The 17,580-nt window shown below is 44.0% G+C and overlaps 1 protein-coding gene across 4 annotated transcripts in view; it reads left to right on the top strand.

Moving 5' to 3' along the window:
* Positions 1 to 17,580, top strand: part of fynb (FYN proto-oncogene, Src family tyrosine kinase b) — a 96,414-nt gene that overhangs the window by 13,917 nt on the left and 64,917 nt on the right. For 3 of the 4 annotated variants that reach the window (XM_032542438.1, XM_032542436.1, XM_032542439.1), the window contains exon 2: positions 6,190 to 6,258. The exons of the other annotated variant lie outside the window; for it this stretch is intronic. The gene's annotated coding sequence lies outside the window, so the exon portion shown is untranslated. The remainder of the gene's footprint in view (positions 1 to 6,189; positions 6,259 to 17,580) is intronic. 4 annotated transcript variants of the gene reach the window in all.

Below are 17,580 nucleotides of genomic sequence, written 5' to 3'. Positions count from 1 at the left end.
AATAACTGTAAAACTGAAGTTAATAAGTTAAAAATGTAAGAAAAAGAAAATAAAAGTTTTGATTTTCAATTTTGACATGAGGACAACACAAGGGTTAATACATCCATGCTAGCTACCGTTGATGTTAGCTACTAGCCGATAGCCCCGGCAGTTTGGGAAATACTAATGACGTCACATCCACGTAACAGGCTTTACAGCGTACTTCCATCCATCAATACACCCCTTGGATGTATCATAAGATAATACCATGGATGTATTAATAGAACACATGGTGAATTACAACCATTAGCCATATCCATTACAGCTACAGGACTTCAGGAGAGCGTGCCCACCAGAGCAGAGCGACATGAGCGGGCGCAGTCCTGCTCTCGTCCATTATGCACGTTCATCATGCCTAGTTTAATAACTCTGGATTCAGCTACTAGTGAATGTTAAAATATTAAACATGACGTTTTAAACAAGGACCCTTTAAGTGGTGGCTTTCAGACATGACACTGTTCCTGGGGGCTTGGTCTCGCTCCCCAGCACATTTCAAACCAAAGTGACGCTAACTCTGTACAGTACAGTGCGTGCCGTTCCTGCCTTCCTGCCCACAGTTCCCCTGTGGCAGGACAACACATTGAGTGTGGTGTCTTCTCTATGGATCCTGCTGTGTGTCTGGCCTCTTCAGTAGCCCACTCATCTGTCCCAGCAGCAGCAGAATGACTGAGGCTGTTGTGCCTCGGCCGCACATGTGACAGCTCAGTGTAGCTGAATGACTTTCCCCCCGCCTCGGTGCCATTATGTTTTATTGGAAGAAGGCTGCTGATGAAAAGAGAGAGTCAGCTATCCATCCGGTGCCAGGGGAGCCCTGCTGCTGGGAGCCCGTCGCCATGACTTCATAGGGCGACAGAGAGAGAGCGGACGAGAGGAAGGAGGCCACAGAGTGGAGAAATCCAAAATCTCAAATCACCCTTTCAGTCACTATGACCAGTACTAGAGTCAGAAATGTTGTTGGTGTGTGTTGCTTAGTGGGCCACCTTAACTGCAAAGTGCTGCGGGAAACCCTGCTGTATACAGCTGACGTAAACACACGCGCCACTCGGCGTGTTATCGCTACTTGGCGTGTTATCGGAGGTGGGGTGGTGTTATCGCCACTTGGCGTGTTATCGCCACTTGGTGTGTTATCGTGAGAACAAAGCAATGGTTGAGTTCAGGAAACGTGACACGCGGTTGGGTTTATGAAAAGGAGTCTCAGATTAAGTACTTTTACAGCTGCACAAAATGCACGTTTTGTCGCCATTACCTTAGGATTTTACAGCACTTTCAAATTAAAGTGCCCATATTATGAAAAATTCACTTTTTCTGGGATTTGGGCTGTTTCTGTCTCTGGTGTTCCACACGTATATAAACTTGGAAAAATTGTCCTTTTCTGAATGTCCTCAGCCTTCAGTCTCCAGGTGAGCTGTTCAAAAGCTGCACGGCTTTCTACGTCGCTAGCCGAGACGAGGTGGCTAACCATAGCGCATGCTAGAGCAAGCATGCTAGCAAGCATGCTAGCTCGTTCTCAATGGCAAAACACTGCTACAACACACACTAGTTGACCATAATCTCCAAAAGAACTACTTCCATGTCCCTGTTCTGCAGGTCTTCCACAAGTGTCCCTCGTTTAGAAGAAGTCTCCCAGCTAATCCTGCCTTGTACTGACCAAAGATGGAGAAAGAGTTATCTAGCTGATGTGATCTTACCTAGCTTCTGCACATGTGCGACTCCCAACAAAGATAGTATAGAAGTGAGATGTTTCACTCTGTAATTAAAACAGAGACCTAAACACACAGGGTGAAAACAGGAAATGCAGCAATGTGCGGTACAACAAAAACATTTTTGAAAATTAAACCATGTAAATCTACTCTGGTACAACCTCAAAATACAATTCTGAACCTAAAAATTAGCATAATATGGGCGCTTTAATGGGAGGATAAACATGAAGATGTCAAATGCCATGGCGGGACAAAAGAACTTTCTGACCTGCTCACTTGAATTCTCAAGATGAGTGTGCACAGGTGTATGATGATGCCATTCGTAAATATGAGAAAAATAACAGCACAGACTTAACTGAAAATGAAGGAGGTCTTTTCTCATCCTGTTGTTCTATTTGTCTCTGTTTCTCTATGTCTCATTTCCTCTGCCTCTTCTTACACTATGTCTTCTTTTTTCCTAGTAAGACAGAGAGACCATAACAGTCACCATGCAACCCACACATCACACTATCTACATCCAAACCTCTGCCACACAGCTGTTACACTGGGGGATTTGATATTATAGAAGTTTTATTAAGATATTTTTATGTCGCACTGTTGCTTGCTCTGGAGGAAACTAGAACTGTTGGGTCCTTGTAAATTCTGGAGTGTGGTCTAGACCTACTCTATCTGTAAAGTGTCTTGAGATAACTCTTGTTATGAATTGATACTATAATTGAATAAAATTGAATTGAAATTGAATGTAGCTGTGGGTGTGTGTGTGTGTGTGTGTGTGTGTGTGTGTGTGTGTGTGTGTGTGTGTGTGTGCGTGTGTGTGCACGCGTGTGTGACAGTCTGATGCCCATTCCACTTGAGGATGTTTGCCTGCATTGCCGAATAACATAGTAATGTATATTTTCATTGTTGTTTCCCATCATGACCGGCTTCACGCACCCGTGATCTTGTGACTATGAAATCAGTTCCTTTTGATGAACTGTTTACTCTGTGGAGACCTAATTCAACCAATAACAGGAAATGATCATGTAATAGACCCCCCACAAACAAACCAGCAGCAGCAGTTTCCATGTGGGTGTCTGCTGTTGCAGAGCAAATGGTTGCATCACATTGCTGAAGCCTGCGTGCACTCATAGCGCCATTAGCGCTCTGCTCCAGCAGTCGGCGAAGCCACCGAGACAGATTAAATTAGATTAGCGGGACTGAGCTTTAAAGTCAAATCGGCAGCTAATGGGTTCGGACATATACATATACATTTAGAAGCAGTGACAGCGCGTCTTCTGTAAATAAAGAGCAGTTAGGAGGCGCCATGCAGTCAAGCCCTGACCCCTGCTGCCACACAGTGACTCCATTGTGTCATGGAAGCCTCTGTCAGTTTACCCACGTCTGGTGGAGATTTAACTTGTGGATAAAAGTTGCCTTGAAGAGTCTCAGAAATGTCCTTTGTGGTTTAATTCTGTTATTCTGTTAGTATAAACTCACTCAATGAGAAAAAAACTCACTTTTTTAATTTCAGAATGCTTTTTTGTTTTTTTACCTAATTAAGATCAGATAATTGCAGTCTACCTACAGTAGAGGTGGAAACAGGGACTGATGTAAATTGAACATTCATCTGACAGCTGCTTTTAAAGCTTAGTAGTGTGACTTTTTCATGTTAATGAACGTCCGTTACATTTAAGCCAAAGTAGAGATGGTCCGGTACCGTTCTTTGCTTCCCGATACCAATTCTGATACCTGAACTTGCGTATCGGCCGATACCGAGCACTGACCCGATACCAGTGTGTCATATATTTTCTTATGTTTGAACAGCTGTATACTACTCTCCCTGTATGGATGTGATATGATTTCTATCTTTGGTGCTCAGGTTAAACTCTTTGTGAAACATGACCAAACAGACAATGAACACCACAGAACTTAAATTTTTTCATCCAGTTGGAAAGTCAGTCATAACGGAAAAAGAAGATGAATAAACTACTTTAACGTAGATTTTCTTTAGGGCTTTATTACGTGGTATCAAATCGGTGCATAAACTCTTGTACTTCCTGATTCGTGTGGACCCGCAAGCAGTGTGCGTGCGTCTCAGAACCAGTAGTGAACCGTGACAAACCTGATAGGTTGGCAATCAATTTAACCCTTCACACACACACACACACACACACACACACACACACACACACACACACTGAATAGACAAGTTCAAAGGGTTTATTTCATTGTTGTGTGAAGTGTAATACAACTGGTGACTTATAAGTATTAGTTTTTTGCTCTGAGGGCCCTGGCAATTCCCATTGTGAACATATACAGTGCCTTGCGAATTCGGCCCCCTTGAACTTTTCAACCTTTTGACACATTTCGGCTTCAAACATAAAGATAATAAAAATTTATTTTGTGAAGAATCACCACAAGTGGACACAATTGTGAAGTGGAACAAAATCTATTGGATTTTAAACTTTTTTAGCAAATAAAAAACTGAAAAGTGGTGCGTGCAAAATTATTTGGCCCCTTACTTTCAGAGCACAAACTCACTCCAGAAGTTCAGCGAGGATCTCTGAATGATCCATGTTGTCCTAAATGACTGATGGTGATCATAGAATCCACCTGTGTGTGATCACTCTGTTTAAATGCACCTGCTCTGTGATAGTCTCAGGGTTCTGTTGAAAGCGCAGAGAGCATCATGAAGACCAGAACACACCAGGCAGGTCCGTAATACTGTTGTGGAGAAGTTTAAAGCCATTTGGATACAAAGATTTCCCAAGCTTTAAACATCCCAAGGAGCACGTGCGCGATCATTTGAAATGGAAGAGTATCAACCACTGCAAATCTACCAAGACCTGGCCGTCCCTGTAAACTTTCAGCTCAACAAGGAGAAGCTGATCAGAGATGAGCCAAGAGGCCCATGTCACTCTGGATGAACTGCAAGAACTACAGCTGAGGTGGGAGATTCTGTCCATAGGACAACAATCAGTCGTGCCCTGCACAAATCTGGCCTTCATGGAAGAGTGGCAAAGAAAGCCATTTCTCAAAGATATCCATACAAAGTCTTGTCTAAAGTTTGCCACAAGCCCACCTGGGAGACACACCAACATTGTGGAAGAAGGTGCCTGGTCAGATGAAACCAAAAATCAAACTTTTTGGCCACAATGCAAAACGATATGTTTGGCATAAAAGCACACAGCTCATCACCCTCAACACACCACCCCACTGTCAAACAGGGTGTGGCAGCATCATGGTTTGGGCCTGCTTTTCTTCAGCAGGGACAGGGAAGATGGTTCAAATTGAGGGGAAGATGATCAGCCAAATACAGGACCATTCTGGATGAAAACTGTTGGATGTCTGCAAAAGACCTGAAACTGGGACGAATTTATCTTCCAAAAAGACATAGATCCCAAACATACAGCAATCTACAAAGGAATGGTTCACAAATAAACGTATCCAGGTGTTAGACCTGTCCAATCAACGAATCTGTGGAAAGAACTGGAAACTGCTGTTCACAAACGCTCTCCATCCAACCTCACTGAGCTCCAGCTGTTTTGCAGGAAGAATGGGCAAGAATTTTAGTCTCTCGATGTGCAAAACTGATAGAGACATACCCCACAGCACTTGCAGCTGTAATCGCAGCAAAAGGTGGCTCTACAAAGTATTAACGCAAGGGGGCCCAATCATTTTGCACGCACCACTTTTCAGTTTTTTATTTGCTAAAAAAGTTTAAAATATCCAATAGATTTCGTTCCACTTCAAAATTGTGTCCCACTTGTTGGTGATTCTTCACAAAAAATGAAATTTTTATATCTTAATGTTTGAAGCCTGAAATGTGTCAAAAGGTTGAAAAGTTCAAGGGGGCCGAATACTTTCGCAAGGCACTGTACATAGACATATCCATCTCATTATTATATAACTCATGCATGTTGATTAGGCCTGCGCGATTCGTGGAAAAATATGAATCACGAATTTTTAGCTCAGAATTGATATCACGATTCTTTGGCACGATTTTTTTTGACCATGACAAAACAAAACAAATTGGCATTACCAAGCATAGATTTATTTTTGGCGCCTATAGCACATGGCTCAACACCACAAGCCTGTAAACACAGAGGCTTCATTGAAGAGAAGGGAGAGCATCGCAGAGCTTTAACACCTGGTTTATACAGTCTAGGTTTCAAACTCACAGAAGAAAGTAGCAGTGTTTGTGACGCAGTCGGCTCGTAATATTAAAATGAGAATCAAAGCCATTAAAAAATGAAATCGTGACCATGGTGAATCCAGATCGAGATTTTATAACGATTAATCGTGAAGTCCTAATTTCGATCCCTTGTCCTTGTCTCAAAGCATTCTGGGAAAAGTTTGCAAGACCCATTTTCGCAACAAAGTGTGAATGACGGCCGCTGGCACATGCAGTTGATGTTCATGTTTTCTGGAATGGGACGATGAATAATTGAGCGTCTCTGTGTCCCTGCAGGGCCTCGGTTTTGGCGGCGCGCAAAGCAATGTGGAGGAAATAAAAATCCTGATACGCTGAAAACAAGAGGTATGACTCTTCACACTCCGCTGGACTCACACACACTCACACCCATTTCACACGCTCACACCCATTTGTGACCTCACACAAACACTCTTATCCATGAATCCCGGCGTGTTTACATGCATGCGCATACAATGCCGAGTTACAGTAACCTCCTGTAGATACTGACAGCAGATGGACTGCAAAACACGCTCATTCTGGATTATGCCCCTCGTCTTTTAGTGCATGTGTGTCATAAGGATAGCAGAGCACACACACACACGTGCATTAAATCATGCACAGATACCCACCATCTGGCCACAACTAGCTGAGATTTATTTCCATGCCAACCTGCTGTCCCAAGTGCATACACACGCCTGTGTGCAAGTGTGTGCAGGGAGTGGACAAATCCACTTTTGCTAGTTTGATGGCGGAAAAAAGGGTCCGTGCTCCGGGCGCATGGTTCAACAGGGTTGTATTTAGTGTCTTCATTCATTTATAGGTGTATTTGGTATTGATGGCCAAATGAAGCTTCATGAGCCAGTGTCTTTATTTTATGAGCACACTAGATGGCGTTCTTGGTTTTAAGAGAAAGGCCCAAGCTGTTGCAATTCAGTGTATCACGCAGGGTAAACTCTACGGTACGCACAGAGTCGGCTCACGTAGTAGAAGCTGACAAATAAGTAGAAAGAGCTATTTTCTTCATGTTAAAATGGATTTCATAAAAATTGGTATCGGAAAATGTATCGTTTGGGAAATGGTGTCGTACCAGTATCAAATTTTTTCAAAGATACCCAGCAGTACCTGTGGTGCATGAGCATGGACTTTGTCTACTGGGCAGCATTAGTACCGTTCCCTCATAAAAGGGAACTACAGCAAATGTTGTTGTTGTTGTTGTTGTTTCAGGTTGTCCTGCAGGGCAACAGATGCCACCAGCTAAAAGCTAAAGTGTTGTATTCCTCTATATTTTTATACAGCTTTATAGAGTATATGACCTGACCCGACTGTGTATTTCTGCTCTATGCCATCTTTAAGCAGCAGTAAGCAGCAGCAGTGAGGTCGGCCCATTGAACTCTGCAGGGGTTAATGTGAGCTCCGTTCCACTGTGGGATTTCTCATGTGATCAGTGTGGGGTTTTGTTCTCATCCCATGCAACATTTTGCAGCAGATGACAGATGTGAGGGTTATTTCTTAATCCGAGTGTTAGCGTGGGGGAACATGATGGCACTGATGTTAGAGTCATCAACAGGGTTTTTCCTCTCTTTTTTTTGAGGGGGTGGGTGAGGGACTCTCCACGACAGTAAGCATGACCGGTCCATGTACAGTGAATGAGTCTGTGTTACCTTATTAGACAGAAATCTCTCCAGTTACCTGTTTCTTCTGACAATTTGATGAACAAAAATGCATATTATGCTTGAGTAAATAAAGACCCAACTAACAAAATAATACTATTAATATTTGAGAGAGTCCGGTACAGCCTGAGATTAGCGCTTATATTCAAGTTCATGTTCTGCTTGCATAACGGTTGTTTGGTAAATTGCTCTTATTTAGAAAGAATTTGAATTGCTATTTTTATTCTCTATTCTTATTGTTTTGGTGCTGTCGTTTTTCCTTTGGGGCGGGCTGAAACCTCTTTGCAGGAAAAACGCTGATCAACAGCTTGCAGCAGTGCGTGCTTTGCCTCCTCGACTCAGATTCACAGCTGGAGTTGGACAAATGTTGGAAAATGAGCACCAGACACGGGCTGTGAGATGGCTGTGATAAATAGGCGGGAGTTTGGGATTGAAATAAAGCAGTAAAAGTTGAGCATGCTTCATGTGATGGAGTGATGGGGGTTGTATAAATATTTGATATATTTCATTAGCATTTTCGTATTCAACTTCAATCAATAATTAGAGTTGAATCCGACCTGCGGCCTTCACTAAGACACTTTATGTTCCTTCATTTGTCGCCCATCTGTCTGTCTCAACAGACAGCTAGCAGCGTGGCCCCGTCAAATTTAAGTTGTGAAGTTCAACCCAAGTCAAGAACTTTCTATTTGACACAGCAGCCATTTCAGATTTAATTTATAATTTCTACTCTTTATGATCCGATCCGATTTACACGCTGTTATTACACACTACACACAGGCCATGCTCGGGTCCTATACACTAATGGAGAGAAGTAAGAGTGGGGGGGCTGCCAGTGCTGGACCAGCGCCCTGAGCGGTTGAGGGGGGTTCAGTGCCTTGCTCAAGAGCACCTTGGCCGTGCCCAGGAAGTGAACCGACATCTCTCCAGCTACCAGTCCAAATTCCGTGCTTTGGTCCGAACGGGGACTTGAACAACTCCAGACCAACCGAACAAAGGAGCCGTCAGCCAGAAAGAGAACTCCGGCTGCCGTGGTTGACGGAGGAGGTGGAAATGGAGGAGGAGGAGGGTAGGAATATGTGTAGACCGTAATTTGTTAGCTTTACTTGTTCTGCAGCCTATCTTGAAGTGAAAGAGAAGCCCATGGCTGGCCTAGTCAGAGGCATTTCGGTCTGTAGCTTCCTCTTCTTCAGTGTAAGCTTCCAACAATCCAAAACCCAGCCCGCTGACAAAGCAGACACATTGTGAAAACCCAGCCAAGCAACCGACAAACAGCTATAACTGAAGAGGAGGGCTTTGTGTTAGAATTCCTCAATTTGTTAGTGGAAACGAGCCAATCAAGGGATTCTTCCAGGAAACAAGACTATCCGATATTTGTAGCGAGTGTCATCGTTATGCTAAGAGCTTCTTTTTTATGAGTGCTCCAGTTCTCCAGGGTGCTCCCTCATGGCTCCCTGCTCAGAGACAAAGCAAGTAAAGCGGGCTATTTGCGAAGTTTTGCATGTGACTCAGCTCTTTTTTCCTGAGGTGAAGGTGACGTTGAAGAAATGCCACAGTACGCGGCAGGCGGCAGAAGAAGCTCTGCAGGTCTGCAATGGTAGCACATCAACAGCAGCCTTAGCATGGGAACGTGGAGCACACATACCTGGGTACATCCCTCCATTTGTGTGTGTGTGCGTGTGCGTGCATGTGTGTGTGTGCTTTAGCGGGTGGGCGGTAATGTAGGCTGGTGAGAAACAGAAAGTGAGTCACCAATTCCAACCATGTTTTCATGCTTCCACTTCTCTCTGCCTCTCTACTAAACAGCACAGTGGTAATTATCCTCGCATCATCCAAGACATTGATATTCATCGCTAGAATCATTTTCAGCCATGAGACAAACACACTTGTGTTTGCCTTTTTTTTTCTCGCAGCTCCAAAGCTGATTGTTAGCCCTCTCCTCCTCCCAGCTTTGTACCTCCAGGATAATGACTGTGCCAGTGTGGGCTGTGCAACTTCTCACTGAAATGTCAGCGTCGCCCTCAGACGGCGGCGCCATTGTGGTTCTCAGTTTGCCTGATGGTAAGGAAACTCAGGCGGTGGGCAGGAGTGGTCCCGCTAATGAACCTAGTTAAACTTTACTCCATAATATTGACACATCTGGTGGCATTTTTCGTCTGCATGCCTTTCCTCCCCCTAATTACAGATTCACAGGATGTACTGTACAGTCTGTTGGCTCTCTATGCGCTTTACCGAGTCTTAAAGAGGAACTGAACTGAAAAACTAACTTTTGATAACTTGTTGGTTATGATAATTACAAATGAATTACACTAAAAAATTTTAAAAAATCATATAGCTTTTTTTAAGCAACACAAAAATTGCGTTTGTTAGTATAGAACGCTGATAATACGATGACGTCACTGGCATGGTAGGACCTGCGAAGGTATACAGGCATCGGCTGCAGCAACATAATATACACACAAGAAAAAGTCATTTTAATGGCTCGGATTATGCATTTGAGCGTGGGGGACAGGCCTGTAGTGTCGACTACCACCACATGGGGGACAATCAGTTCAGGCTCCACTGAAGTACAAGATCGCTTGGTGACCGCTCCAGTGACAGTGACCAATGGTGTGTGTGTTTTGGGGCAGCTTACGTGTCATGCACCCTCTTTATTGTATCCAAGCACATTATGCATTTAGGAAATAGACTGCATACATCGTGTCCATTTAGAGAAAATAGAAAAAACATGGTAAAGTCTGTTCGTTCGAAAAAGAGGCAGATATATGGAAAATGTATTGGACGCATAAATCTAATGGGATCGCTTATTAGTGCACGTAGGAGAGTTACCCCAGTTTGACCATAGATGACGGAGGATTCACGAGTTTTGCGGAGTTGGCAGATTTTTACTATGGAACTAGCAGTGTTTCGCACAACAATGTGCCCTGAGTCGGCGAACATCCGCTAGCTTCATGGGGGGGGGGGCGTTGGATTCTGTGGTTTAGTTAGCGGCTAACATCGCAGTTCAGGGGGACGTTGATTTCTGTGGTTTAGCTGAGACGGCGAACATGAGCTAGCTTCACTTTTCGCTAGCGGCTAGTAAACACATTATTATCAATCTGTGATATCGTCGGAGTCTGGGTTTATTTCTACAGTCTATGGTCGGAGTGCAGCTTGGGGAGTTTGTCATAAAGAGAGTGCCATCGTATTTAGCGCTAGCCCTTTCCCTCGGTCGGATTGTTGGTATCTAGCTTGGTGTTGTGTCTCAGTAATGCCCAGTGGTGTCGTCTGTTTTGTTGAACGCTATAAAGCCGACACGTTGGGCTTTATTTTTGTAAGTGAATATGTTCGGTTTTCTGTATGTGACAACAACGTTACACCCAGCCCTTTGCCTAGTAGACTTAAGAGTAAGTGACAACCGGTAACATACCGCTACTACCTCTCTGTGCTCTGTGCCGTGAGCGTTTCAGCGCCCTGTCTGCGGCAGGTAGCACGGTGGTGTTTACTAGCCGTGGGTTGGTCTGCCTGACTGGAGCCTGCAGGCCTCAGGTTTCAGTCTGTTGGACTTAACCCTTACAGTGACGTGTTGTATCAGAAGCACAGCTTTCCAAATAGCTGTTGCTAAAAAAATGCTCCAGACTGGAAATCCAGGGGCTGTCAGAGGGCAGCCCGTTTTAAGGAGCTAGCTGCTAGATGAGTTGAGGACTGTTTTTTCCTTGCAAAGGTACCCTGTGGAAAGTGTCGTAACCCCAGCTGCTTGCCCTATACGGGTCCTTACTGCAGCAGGGCCAAAACAGTATGACCCCAGACTTCTTTCTTTCCGTTTTCCAAGCCATATGTCCGCTAGCCTCCGACTCTTTGTAGTGTTCCTATGGCTGCGCTGCTAGTGCTAGTTAGCCACGGAGTGCTTACCATGCCAGTGACGTAGTAGATTGTGGAATTCCAACATGGCGGCGCCCATGTAACAAAACATCACTTTCAAATTGCCATTTATCCCTTTTAACAAATTTACCCATTTTATAATTGTACCAGTGAGAAGAAATAATACATCTGTTATATCACACCATTATTAAATTCCAGTCAGTTCATCTTTAAGGTCCCATGAAATGGTGCTCTTTGGTGGAGGCTGGGGTGGTGGCTTTGACCAACTGCCACTTTGCTCATTTGAAAGCCATGAAGGTCTCTCTCTCATGGGGGGGCCAAATTCTCTGGGTGGGCAAAGCAGAGAAAGGGGAGGTAACCTTGCCTCTTATGACCTCATAAGGGGCAAGATTCCAGATTCGCCCATCTGAGCTTTCATTGTCTCAAATGCAGAGCAGGATACCCAGGGCTCGGTTTATCACCATTTCTAACCACTGGGGGGCCATAGGCAGGCTGGGGGAATGCATATTAATGTTAAAAAACCTCATAAAGCTAAATTTTCATGCCATGGGACCTAGTGGAGCTCACTGTGCTCCATGGCTGCAACACAACCAGCGTGTGGATGTACGGCAGCCGCTACGGAAATCAAAACTTTGTTACTTTCATACTACTCGCTGCAGCGAAAATTCACACGCTATTGCAAGGTAGGTCATGTAAGTCAATGGAGGCCAAATAGGGTTGATAACCATGCTAGAGAGCGAGTATGCGTCTTGATAACACGCCAATAATGGCATATGAATTGGCGCGTCATACATTCGCCATTTCATGAGATCATTCTGAGATTCTAAACCGAAAAAACGATTCCAATAAAAAAGGTGGAACTGGTCCTTGATGGCCGATCCTACCAGCTTATAAAAAAAAAAGAGCTGTCTTGACCATCAGATCAACTCATGTCAGAGCACCTTTCTCTCACCTCACCATCACTACACCCCGCGGAGGAGCAAATTAGCCACAGCAGCAACAGCACTGGGCCCGCTGAGAGACGTCATCTCTGGGAATCATCAAAGGGGCAGCATGCTGCGCTGGATCCTGAGCTCCTCAGTCAGCAGCGCACACCCAGACATCACTCTCCTGTCAGCGATGACAGCAGCACTGCTCCGGGGTTGCATATCCATCAGCCATAAACAGTGGAACGTGTGGCTGATGAATCTAAATATCATTATTATTATCATGTAGATACACATTTGAAGGAAAACCTACCATGATTCCGAAAAAGGAAAGACTGGCCAATGAGTTCTTTTCTTTGGCGGTGTGCAGATGGTTGTTATTAACCATACGCAAAGTGTATTAATAAGCTGTCGGAATACCACAAGCCTCCAGAACAGCTTTTTTATTATTTTTTTTATAAATAATTTTTGCTCTTTCTATTGATCCCCAGTGGGGAAATTATAATTTACACTCTGTTTTGTTATCACTACACACAGGACTGAATTAGGACCTATCATGCACAAATGGAGAGAAGGGGGGGGGGGGGGGGGGGGGGGGACTTGCCAGGTGGATAGGCACCCTGAACGGTGGGGGGTTTGGTGCCTTGCTCAAGAGCACCTGGCAGTGCCCAGGAGGTGAAGTGGCATCTCCCAGCTACCAGTCCACACTCCGTACTTTGGTCCGAACGAGGACTTGAACCAGCGACTCTCCGGTTTCCAATCCAACTCCCTAGGGACTGAGCTACTGCCACCCAAGCGGCATAGATTCTCCAATGAAAATGAATGAATTAATTAATAACACATTTATCATTAATTATTACTATTATTATTATTATTATTATTTGAGCTTCTGTTCTGGTTTCAGATGGGACTATTTGCTGGTTTCTGCTGATATGTTTGTTTTTGGAACCTTAGTACCGTTTGGGTTCTTTTAAACTGTGATGCACATTTGACACTATTCTGACATTTTACTGTACACAGCCAATAATGAATCAAATAATCAAGAAAATAATCTGCATGATGGAAAATACCCAGAACTATTTGCTCAACTCTTGCTACTTGTATAAAAGCATCTGTATTTGTTATGTTTAGGTCCTAAAGGTTTTTCTTTTCATTTGTCCCCAATCTGTAGTTAAAGTTTACTTAGCTTTTTCCTACATTTCCCATAATAATGTTGGAAACAAACCAAAGATAACACAAGGACCTCTTGGTTATACATGTCAGTAATGATGGGCAAAGGGCACATGTCACGGTTGAAAACTGTGTAGGTTTGCTTCTTCTCTGACAAATTATTTCCATGCATGACTGTAGAACAATGTGCTCGAAATATCCCAAGATAAAAATATACACCCAAGCAGCAATGGGCCCAAAAATGCAGGGTTGTCTGCCAATAGTGTTTTTTTTGTGTGTGTTTTTTAGGGTGGCTTTTTCCTCAGTATTCGGGTTGGGCTTGCACAGCCAGAATTATGCGTTAAGGTTGGAATTTGTGTTTGTTGCAGTGCCCCGCTCTCTCTTAAATGTGTCTTTTAAACACTGCAGTAGAAGTAGAGGACGTGGAGAAGAAAAAAGAGCAAGAAGAGGTGGGATGATTGAGCATCTTCTCCAAGTGGTTTTAATCTACACCTCTACAGAAAGTTCTTTTGGAGTTTCATCTTCTCTTCCATCCCACATCCCTCCATCTTACGTTAGAAAAATGAGGCCAGAATGGGCGTAGTAAAGTTGGGCTGGAGGGGTTCGACCACAACATTTTAATGATCTCGCACTTAACCGCCTCGTCTGCCTACCGTTGCCTGTAATAGAGGTAAGCTGGGTGGGTGGAGGCCATGTGCAGAAGGCTGACGTTTGGCTCAGAGAGGATCCGGGATATTTAGGCAGCGTGTTTGTACTGATTTGTTTTGTTTGTTTGACGGGGGAAATAACATGGTTTCAAGTTTATGAGCTGTCTCTGTCTGTTCAGCACCAACAGCTGGGTGGATACTAGCTGCAGAGTGCTGTTCTACTGCTTACAGGATGTGTGTGTGTGTGTGGTTGTGTGTGAGCGAGAGAGCCTACTGTGCAAATCCTACAGCCCCATAACCTCATCCTGTTTTACTAACTCCCCGACTGAAGATCCCATAGCTAACATAGCAGAAATGCATCTTTGCAGAATGGGGAGACCAGGTGAGATTCCTGTCCAAATGCATGCAGATGAAGTGTCAACGCCACCATATAGCCTGGGAGAAGAGAATGAACCCAGATTTTAAATGGCCGGTTTGAAAAAGCAGGGGTTGGGGTATCAAATGGCTGGAACAACAGCAGCTGTAGCGCCTCAGTGACACGCTTTAGACTTACTGCCCAGCCTGCTGAGATATGTGACAGGTATATTGTCACCAGAGCTTTAAGAGGCTTTGGGTGTTTCAGTCCTTCTAATAGCTTTCCACTCTGATGGGCTTATTATGGACACGGATGCACAGAGGCTAACAATGGAGTCTTTCACTTCGCCGTGGCGGGGCTGAAAACCTTGCACGGAAACATTTCTGGTTTGCAAATGAGCCTGATTTTGACCCACCCAGGCAAGATGACCATCGAAACGCCAGCAACGCCATGCATCCCATTGAGGACACTACACAGAGTTTTACTTATCTAAACTCGCCATGTGGACTGGACTTTGATCACTCAGAGCTCTCAGTGTTCCTGCTCAGCTTTGTCATTATGTCGTATTCACCAATTTACTGACTGAACGCTGTCAAGTGGTTCAGCGCTGTTAAATGGTGCCAGCACCAAGGCTAAAAAGAGAGCACTTTTGATGTTGCGCTATAGCTTCCTCTGCTCGGGGCAGTCTGGCTTGTCAATAATCAGCCGCAGTTTCCATCAGCACTCCACATGTTGGAGGTTTAGCTGTGAGGTGGTTTTAATTATAATGGGGGGGGGGGAGGGGCATAAGGGATAGAGGAGAAGGGGGTGTTGCGGCAGTTGGACTGCCCATATGCTGGCCTCGGGTCCCCAGGGACTAAGCCAGCAGCTTGATGAGCAGCCCCGCAGGAATTAGTGCTTCTTTAACCCAGTATTTTGGCTGCAGGGAGAAGCCCGCTGCTCAGCTGATTTACAGACGTATGGAGGGGGGGGGGGTCCCCGGGGCGAGAGGAGGCTGCCACCTCATCGTGTCTGTAAGCAGACATGTAGACTTCTTTCTAAACTGTTTCAGGATAGCGCTTCCACAGCAATTCGGAAGACTATAGTCTCGCTTTGCCAGACCTTCCTCCACAGCGCTGCGGTGGCAAATCCACACAGCATTCTGGGATAGGAGAAAACTGGCTCTGGTTTATTGGCATTTATTTAAACCAATCACAATTTTCTTGGGTGACGCTAAGCACTGGACGCAATGACGGTCTCACTGCAAAATAGTCTCGGGAAGGAACTACTTTTGCTCTTGCAAAAGTAGTTTTAGTCGTGCAACAGAAAACTCAGATGGGACAGATAGTCAAGCTAGCTGTCTGGATTTACCCTGCAGAGATCTGAGGACCAGGTAACCATAGTCCTCAGAAATCTGAACCATAGTCCTCAGAAATCCGAAATGGAGTTAGAATTGTTCCAGTGGGTATAACGCAAGTCTGGGCATCCTGGGAAAATAATGATTTTATAAGACAAAGCAACTACTGTTTAAAAGCTAGGCTATATACATGTCTTTGTCATGTTCATCAATGATGGATATCATTTTAGAACAATTAGAGTCATCAATTTTTAATTATCATTTCCTTGCTACCTGGATGCAATTCTTGGCTGCAGTGAGGGTTGAGAGATGCATTATTCAGCAGAAATTATTGTTGCTGCCCGAGCGTGCTGTGCCATTGCTACCGGGTCTGGAGCTCTCCGTGTTGCGCGAGAGATCAGGTCGAGGTCGGCAGCGAAGCTTTCTAGCAGTGTTTCCACGCTGGCCGAGCCCCCCCACTGATGGCGGTCCGTCCACAGCTGAAAGACCTGGAGCTCACCGCCAGTGTTTCAGTTTGACTGTTAAAAAGTGTTGAGATAATTAAAAGGTATTTATGTAGAAGTGGGCTGGCTGCTAGTTGCCTATCTATGACTGTGACAGTGGTGTAAAGATTCAGATGGACTCCCAGGACAAGACGGTGCTCACCCAACTGGCCAATAGGAACGTGGCCCCGCCCATGACACTATTTTCATATCGAGAGAAAGATCCTGAGACGAGAGCAAAGACTTAGGTTTTGAGAGCACAAAAAAGTTTTTTTGCTTTTGGTATGAAAACTTTTTCTCTCCAATATTTTTTTTCTATCGTAAAATGCTTTTTGCCATCAGTGTGATAACTGTTTCTCTCAAACTTTTTTTTTCTTTCTCTCAGATCTTTTTTTTTCTTGCATGTAATAAAAGAAAGAAGAAACAATTCTAGCTCCATAACTGGCACCATCACACCCCAGCAGGAGAGCTTGTCTGCCACTGCGTGACCACGCTCTGTTGCCAGTCTCACCTCTGGTGGATAAACTATGCAACAACGAAACAACATGGTTTATTTTCCTTTTTTTTAATATATATTCATTTATCAGAATCATTTATATATGATTCTAATGAATGAATATTTAAAAAATATATATTATATACAGTAACATTTTTTTTCTTTTATCGGCCATTATGAATGCCGATACCGATCGATTGGGAAATGCCTAATATCGGCCGATAATATTGGCCCGCCGATACATCGGTCGGGTTCTATTGGAGACGGACAGCATGGTGAGAACACAGCGAGCAGTAGAGGATTATGAGTATATTTTATATATTCTAGGGCTGCTCAATACATTGTTTTTCATTGTCATTGCAATATCAACGGGCGCAATAAACACATTGCAAAAGGCTGCGCATATTGTGAAAGACATGCAGAGATTTTTGTGTTAGTTGAAAGAAAATATAAGCACAAAACTGCACTTTAAAACTTAACTAACTTTTTCAGTGGGGCCCTTTTATAAGTTCATACAAAAAAATTGAAAATGTTTTCCTTTCATTTGTTTTAAATTCAACAAATTATTTGTGGTATATTAGCAGAATCCTGAAAGCAGCAGAAAGGCAGGACTGAGTACACTTCAGTATCTGTTTATCACAAGTAACAAATGTATTGTGATTGCGATATTCAACAACGTTATTGCGTATTTTCCTTTATATCGTGTAGCCATAATATCTATGCATAC

Source organism: Etheostoma spectabile, chromosome 18 (genome assembly GCF_008692095.1).
Source record: "Etheostoma spectabile isolate EspeVRDwgs_2016 chromosome 18, UIUC_Espe_1.0, whole genome shotgun sequence".
NCBI classification, from domain to species: Eukaryota; Metazoa; Chordata; class Actinopteri; order Perciformes; family Percidae; genus Etheostoma; species Etheostoma spectabile.
The sequence above is the reverse complement of the archived record's forward strand: the minus strand, read 5'-3'. Positions and strand labels throughout refer to the sequence as shown.